This window comes from Pteronotus mesoamericanus, unplaced genomic scaffold (assembly GCF_021234165.1).
Source record: "Pteronotus mesoamericanus isolate MK-2021 breed Mesoamerican mustached bat unplaced genomic scaffold, CSHL_Meso_final contig_164, whole genome shotgun sequence".
NCBI classification, from domain to species: Eukaryota; Metazoa; Chordata; class Mammalia; order Chiroptera; family Mormoopidae; genus Pteronotus; species Pteronotus mesoamericanus.
This window is the reverse complement of record NW_026555065.1, coordinates 15,061,310-15,069,379: the sequence shown is the minus strand read 5'-3', so window position 1 is coordinate 15,069,379 and position 8,070 is coordinate 15,061,310. Positions and strand designations below refer to the sequence as shown.

General features: G+C 36.8%; 1 non-coding gene across 1 annotated transcript; it reads right to left on the bottom strand.

Moving 5' to 3' along the window:
• Positions 1-3,449: 3,449 nt before the first annotated feature.
• LOC129064527 (small nucleolar RNA SNORA19) lies at positions 3,450-3,577 on the bottom strand. Its single transcript, XR_008528502.1, has one exon. It is a non-coding gene; the product is annotated as a small nucleolar RNA SNORA19 (small nucleolar RNA).
• Between the last annotated feature and the right edge of the window lie 4,493 nt (positions 3,578-8,070).

Here is an 8,070-nt window from a genome sequence, read left to right as displayed (position 1 = left end):
TCAATGTAAACTGACTAAATGCCCCAATCAAAAGACACAGAGTAGCTGAATGGATAAGAAAACATGACCCACACATATGCTGCCTACAAGAGACCCACCTCAGAGCAAAAGACCTACACAGATTGAAAGTAAAGGGATGGAAAAAAATATTCCAAGAAAATGGGCAAGAGAAAACGGCCGGGGTTGCCATACTTGTATCAGACAAAGTAGATTTCAAAACAAAGGCCATAAAAAGAGACCCAGAGGGGCACTTTATAATACTTAAAGGAAGAATCTATCACGAAGACATAAACATTGTAAACTTATATGCTCCCAATATAGGAGCCCCCAAGTATATAAGGAAATTGTTGGACAACTTCAAAAAAGATATAGACAGCAACACACTGATAGTAGGGGATTTCAACACCCCACTGTAAAAAATGGACAGATCTTCCAAACAAAACATTAATAAAGATATTGTACACCTGAATGACACACTGAAACAAATATACTTAACCTTACATCCCAATATAGAACCTTACATCCCAAAGAAGCAAAATACACATTCTTTTCAAATGCTCATGGCAGTTTTTCAAAGATAGACCACATGATAGGACACAAAGCAAACCTCAGCAAATTCAGGAAAATTGAAATAATACCAAACTTTTTCTTGGACCACAAGGGATTGAAACTGGAAATCAACCTCAAAGAGAAACTTCAAAAACTTGCAAACTCATGGAGACTGAACAGTAGACTATTAAACAGTGAATGGGTCAATAATGAGATAAGAGAAGAAATCAAAAAATTTCTGGAAACAAATGAAAATGAACATACAACAGTCCAAAACCTATGGGGCACAGCAAAGGCGGTCCTGAGAGGGAAGTTCATAGCAATACAGGCTTACCTAAAAAAGATAGAAACATTTCAAATAAAAGGCCTAACACTACAACTTCAAGAACTGGAGAAACAACAACAAATAAATCCCAGAGCAAGTAGAAGGAAGGAAATAGTCAAGATTAGAGAAAAACTGAATGGCATAGAGATGAAAAGAACATTTCAAAGGATCAACCAATTCAGAATCTGGTTCTTTGAAAAGATAAATAAAGTTGACAAGCCTTTAAGCAGACTCATCAAGACAAAAAGGGAGAGGACCCAAATTAATAATATCAGAAATGAAAGAGGAGAAATAACAACTGATACCACAGAAATACAAAGGATCGTCAGAAACTACTATGAACAATTATATGCCAAGAAATTTGAAAACCTTGATGAAATGGACAAATTTTTAGAAAAGTATAATCTTCCAACACTGAAGGAGGAAGAAACAGAACGCTTGAACAGACCGATCACAGCTGGGGAAATTGAAGCAGTAATCAAGAAACTCCCAGCACACAAAAGCCCAGGGCCGGATGGTTTCACAGGAGAATTTTACAAAACACTTAAGGAAGAGCTAACCCCTGTCCTTCTCAGACTATTCCAAAAAACCCAAGAGGAGGGAAGACTCCCAGACTCTTTTTATGAGGCCAGCATCACCCTAATCCCAAAACCAGATAAGGACCCTACAAAGAAAGAAAACTACAGGCCAATTTCGCTGATGAACATAGATGCTAAAATCCTCAACAAAACATTGGCAAACCGCATCCAGCAATACATTGAAAAGATTATCCACCACGATCAAGTGGGATTCATCCGAAGGATGCAGGGATGGTTCCATATACGCAAGTCAATAAATGTAATACATCACATAAATAAAAGAAAAGACAAAAACCACATGGTCATCTCGATAGATGCAGAAAAAGCATTCGATAAGGTACAGCACCCATTTATTATCAAAACACTCAGCAAAATGGGAATAAATGGGTCATTCCTCAACATAATAAAGGCCGTATATGAGAAACCTACAGCCAACATCATATTCAACGGGCAAAAACTAAAAGCTTTCCCACTAAGATCGGGAACACGACAAGGATGTCCGCTTTCACCGCTTCTTTTCAACATCGTATTGGAAGTCCTAGCCACAGCGGTCAGACAAGAAAAAGAAATAAAAGGCATCCAAATAGGAAAGGAGAAAGTAAAGCTATCATTGTTTGCAGATGACATGATAGTGTACATAGAAAACCCTGTAGACTCTACCCAAAAACTCCTCAACCTAATAAGTGAATTGGGCAAAACAGCGGGATACAAAGTCAATATTCAGAAATCAAAGGCATTTTTGTACACCAGCAATGAAATAGAAGAAGAAGAAATCAGAAAAAAAAATACCATTTGATATAGCAAGAAGAAAAATAAAGTACCTAGGAATAAATTTAACCAAAGAGGTAAAAGACCTGTATGCAGAAAACTATACAACATTGAAGAAAGAAATTAAGGAAGACACAAATAAATGGAAGCATATACTGTGCTCATGGATTGGAAGAATTAATATCAAAATGTCCATACTACCCAAAGCAATTTATAGATTCAACGCAATCCCTATTAAGATACCAATGATGTATTTCACAGAAATGGGACAGATTTTCAAAAATTTATATGGAACCATAAACGACCCCGAATAGCCGCAGCAATTTTGAGAAAGAAACACAAAGTAGGAGGGATCACAATACCGGACATCAAACTCTACTACAAAGCCACTATACTTAAAACAATCTGGTACTGGCACAAGAACAGACCCATAGACCAGTGGAACAGAATAGAAAGCCCAGAAATAAGCCCAGGTCTACATGGGCATCTAATATTTGACAAAGAGGGCAGAAGCATAAAATGGAGCAATAATAGCCTCTTCAACAAATGGTGTTGGGAGAGCTGGATGGCTACATGCAAAAAATTGAAATTGGATCATCAGCTGACACCATACACAAAAATAAACTCAAGATGGATAAAAGACTTAAATATAAGTCGCAACACCATAAAAGTCCTAGAGGAGAACATTGGCAGGAAACTCTCAGATATCCCACGCAGCAATTTTTTCACTGATATGTCTCCTAAAACAAGGGACATAAGGGAAAGAATAAACAAGTGGGACCTCTTAATAAAAAAGGGAGCCAACTCTATGGGAAAATATATTTGCTAATGATACATCAGATAGAGGTTTGATCTCCAAGATATATAAAGAACTCACTCGACTCCACTCCAAGAAGACAAACAATCCAATCAAAAAATGGGCAAAGGACCTGGGCAGACGCTTTTCCAAGGAGGAGATACAGAGGGCCCAGAGGCATTTGAAAGGGTGCTCAGCATCACTAGCCATCAGAGAAATGCAGATCAAAACCACCATGAGGTACCACCTCACACCGGTCAGAATGGCCATCATAAACAGATCAACAAACAACAGGTGCTGGAGAGGCTGTGGAGAAAAGGGAAGCCTAGTCCACTGTTGGTGGGAATGCAGACTGGTGCAGCCACTGTGGAAAGCAGTGTGGAATTTCCTCAAAAAGCTGAAAATGGAACTGCCTTCTTTTTTTTTTTTTTTTATTTGTCTGAAGGATACTGGCAGCATTACTATTTAGTTATACTGCTAATTAACCTTCAACTATTTGTATAGCACATAAGAAATAACACTGCTCACATGTATGAGAAAGCAGGTCAATGAAATGTGCACGGAACTGCCTTTTGACCCAGTGATTCCTCTGCTGGGACTATACCCTAAGAATCCCAAAATGCCAATTCAAAAGAACCTATGCACCCCAATGTTCATAGCAGCACAGTTTACAATAGCCAAGTGTTGGAAGCAACCTAAATGCCCATCAATAGATGACTGTATCAAAAAACTATGGTACATTTACACAATGGAATACTACGCAGCAGAAAGAAAAAAAGAACTACTAAACTTCGCGACAGCATGGATGGAACTTGAGAGCATTATGCTAAGCGAAATAAGCCAGGGGGCGAAAGACAAATACCATATGATCTCACCTATAAGCGGAACCTAACCAACAATACAAAGATGCAGGGAAAATAAGACCAGCAATACTGAAAGGAAAAGAAACCAACAGAGACAAGAGGGAAGGAGGGAGTGGGGGTGGGAAAAGGAAGAGAAGGGGAAAGTCAAGGAACATATAGCAAGGACTCATGGTCAAAACCAAAGGGGAAGAGCTGAGGGAGGGAGGGAGGGGGCAAGGGAAAGTGGTGCGGGGTGGGTAGAGACAAATGTATTTGAAAAAATAAATTAATTAATTTAAAAAATAATAATAAATAAAATAAATTTTAAAAACTCTACACATTAAAAAAAATTAAAAAATAAAAAAAGAATAGACTGCTTCTAACATTTATAGGTGGTTAAAATGGCCATATTCTGTGATGGCAATGTAGGAATCATACAATAAAGGGTTTTTCCTGGTTTGTGAATTTATGTGCATGAAAATTAAACATAGATATAGGAATTAAATATTTAGTTACATATTTTAACTTTTTTGTTTTTTAATATTTTATTTTATTTTATTTTAAATTTAAAAATCATGTTTATTCTATTACAGTTGTCTCAATCTTTCTCCCATTACCCCCCTCCACCAACCTACCCCCACCCCCGTCTCCCATAGTCAATTCCCGCTCTGTTGTCCATGTCCATGGGTCATTCATACATGTTCTTTGTCTAGTCCCTTCCCTTCTTTCCACCATTGTCCTCTTTCCCCATCCCCTCTGGTCACTTACAGTCTGCTCCATGTTTCTGTGCCTGTGGTTTATTTTGTTCATTAGTTTATTTCGTTGAATAGAGTTCACTTATAGGTGAGATCACATGGTATTTGTCTTTCATCAACTGGCTTATTTCATTTAGCTTAATGTTCTCCAGTTCCATCCATGTTGTCCCAAAAGGTAGGAGTGCCATCTCTCTCTCTCTCTCTCTCTCTCTCTTTCTTTCTTTCTTAAATGCAGATTGACTTTATTTATTTTTTTAAATGTCAAAGTTAATTATAAAATATTTAAAAAATTGAAAACCATTATAAAGTCTCAACAATTAAACCAACATGACACCAGCACAGAAATAATCAAGTAGATCAATGAAATATAATGAACATTTTAGAGACAAACGTATATATCTAACAACATAATATATGATTAAGTTGATATTTCAAATCAATGGGTAAAATAAGGCTTATTCAACAAACAAGGTGCATGGACCACTATTACTTGAAATAAAACAAATATAGAGAGCTACTTCACACATTATACAAGAAATAGTCAGGTGAGTTAAAAATCAATATGTAGAATCTAAGGAGTTTTAGAAGATAGAACTAATATTTTTCATGGTCTGAAGTAAAATATTCAAACCCAGAAGCTATAAAGTAAATAGTGACAATATGACTATATTAAATATTTAACTATATAGTAATATACAAATAGAAAAAAGTAAAGGACAAGGATGTGTTTTTTTTTTAGGGAAAAAGTTCTACAAACCTTTAATCAATAAATGGATAAAGAATACCATTTTAATTTTAAAGTCTATTTTATTGACTATGCTATTACAGTTGTCCCATATTTTCTTCTCCTTTATTCCCCTCCACCCTGCATCTCCCCTCCCACCAGCATTCCCCCCACTTTGTTCATGTCCATGGGTTGTACATATAAGTTCTTTGGCTTCTCCATTTCCTATACTATTCTTAACTTCCCCCTGTCTATTTTGTACTTACCATTTATGCTCCTTTTTCCCTGTACCTTTTTCCATATCCTCCCTCCCCCTCCCCACCGATAATTCTCCCTGTGATCTCCATTTCTGTGATTCTGTTCCTGTTCTAGTTCTTTGCTTAGTTTGTTTTTGTTTTTGTTTTCAGGTTCAGTTGTTGATAGTTGTGAGCTTGTTGTCATTTTACTGTTCATAGTTTTGATTTTCTTTTTATTAGATAAGTCTGTAACATTTTATATAATAAGGGCTTGGTGATGATGAACTCCTTTAACTTGACCTTATCTGGGAAGCACTTTATCTGCCCTTCCATTCTAAATGATAGCTTTGCTGGATAGAGTAATCTTGGCTGTAGGCCCTTGCTTTTCATGACTTTGAATACTTCTTTCCAGCCCCTTCTTGCCTGAAGATTTCTTTTGAGAAATCAGCTGATAGTCTTATGGAAACTCCTTTCTAGGTAACTGTCTCCTTTTCTCTTGCTGCTTTTAAGATTCTCTCCTTATCTTTAACCTTGGGTAATGTAATTATAATGTGCCTTGGTGTGTGCTTCCTTGGGTCCAACTTCTTTGGAACTCTCTGAGCTTCCTGGACTTCCTGGACGTCTCTTTCCTTCACCAGATTGGAGATGTTTTCCTTCATTGTTTTTTCAAATAAGTTTTCAATTTCTTGCTCTTCTTCTTCCTTCTGGCACCCCTATGATTTCGATGTTGGAGCAGTTAAAGTTGTCCCAGAGGTTCCTCAGCCTCTCCTCATTTTTTTGAATTCTTGTTTCTTCATTCTGTTTTAGTTGAATGTTTACTTCTTCCTTCTGCTCCAAATTATTGATTTGAGTACCAGTTACCTTCCCTTCATTGTTGGCTCACCGTATATTTTTCTTTATTTCACTTTGCATAGCCTTCACTTTTTCCTCTATTTTGCAACCATACTCAACCATTTCAGTGAGCATCTTGATTACCAGTGTTTTGAATTGTGCATCTGATAGGTTGCCTGTCTCTTCATCGCTTAGTCTTTTTTTTTGGAGTTTTGGTCTGTTCTCTCATTTGGGCTATATTTCTTTGTCTTGGCACACCTGTTATGTTGTGCCAAGGGCAGAGCCTTATGTATTCACCAGTGCAGGGCAACTCACATTCCTGCATTGTGGTGCAATCTGGATGAATGTTTCTTCTTTAACTACCTGGTTGTTGGACTTCCATACAGTTCGATTTTCTGGCAGTTCTGGTTGTTTTTTGTTTTTAAATTTGTTGTCCTCCTTTTGGTTGTGTAAGGAGGCAAAGTGTATCTACCTATGCCTCCATCTTGGCTGGAAGTCCCTAAATTTTATTTTTAAAAGAACAATGTTCTATGAAATGCAATACAAAATTCAATAATATTTGGGTTGTCATTTTTGTCATACACTGTAGAATGTGATAACAACTGTCCTTTTTTATGAAATTCAGAATTGCTAAAAATTATTTATATCCCTTAATTTATTCAAATATCTCTTGAAAAAATCTTTGGACAATTGTTTTTGTGAGTATTTGTTTGTTTTGAACCCCAGTTACAGCTGATTTCCATAAGGCAGGACATTGATCAGAGAAAGCTTGTCTGAGGAAGGGTCATTTACCAGGATAAGGAGGAGCTAGCTATGTGAAGGAGCACTCCAGGCATAAGAAAAAGCAAGTAAAAAAAGTCCCAAGTTTAGGGAAAGCTTGTCATATCCTAGGAATGATATAAACAGCATGACAGGAGATAAAAAAATAAATATTTTTAATTTTTCCTCTCCCTCGACATCTGTTGTCCACCCACCCCGTCCCAAGACGGCTGGCTCCTAAGGATGGCATCAGTGGTTCCCTTGTCCTCTGGTTCCTGGTTGAGTTCAGCCACAGGATGGCACTGGTAGGAGATGAGAAGAAGGGAGGAGAATGGAGTCAGAATATTTATTTTCCTCTTTTTAGATTTTTTTAAATGTATTTTTTATTGTATTTTTTTTCCATTACCATTTGTTTGCCTTATACCTCCCTCCCCCCATACAATCACCAGACATCAAGCAAAAAGGAAAAATGACTCATGGACATGGACAACAGGAGATTTGTTGGGTTGGCCAAAAAGTTTGTTTGTTTTTTTTCCAACTGGCTCTAGTAGCACTTTGTTGTCTTTAACTTCATTCAAAACAGTTTTGTTAGATTGTATTGTAACAGCTATCATATCAGCATGCATTTTAAAAAAGCATTTTAAAAAATTCACCAAAATTGGTGAAGTTTTGTGTAACCATTTTAATATTGAAGATGGAAGAAAATATGCAACATTTTCAGCATATTATGCTTTATTATTTCAAGAAAGGTAAAAATGCAACTGAAAAGCAAAAAAAGTTTTGTGCAGTGTATAGAGAAGGTGCTGTGACTGATCATATGTGTCAAAAGTGGTTTGCAAAGTCTTGAGCTGGAGGTTTCTTGCTGGATGATGCTCCACAGTCAGGTAGACCAGCTGAAGTTGATAGT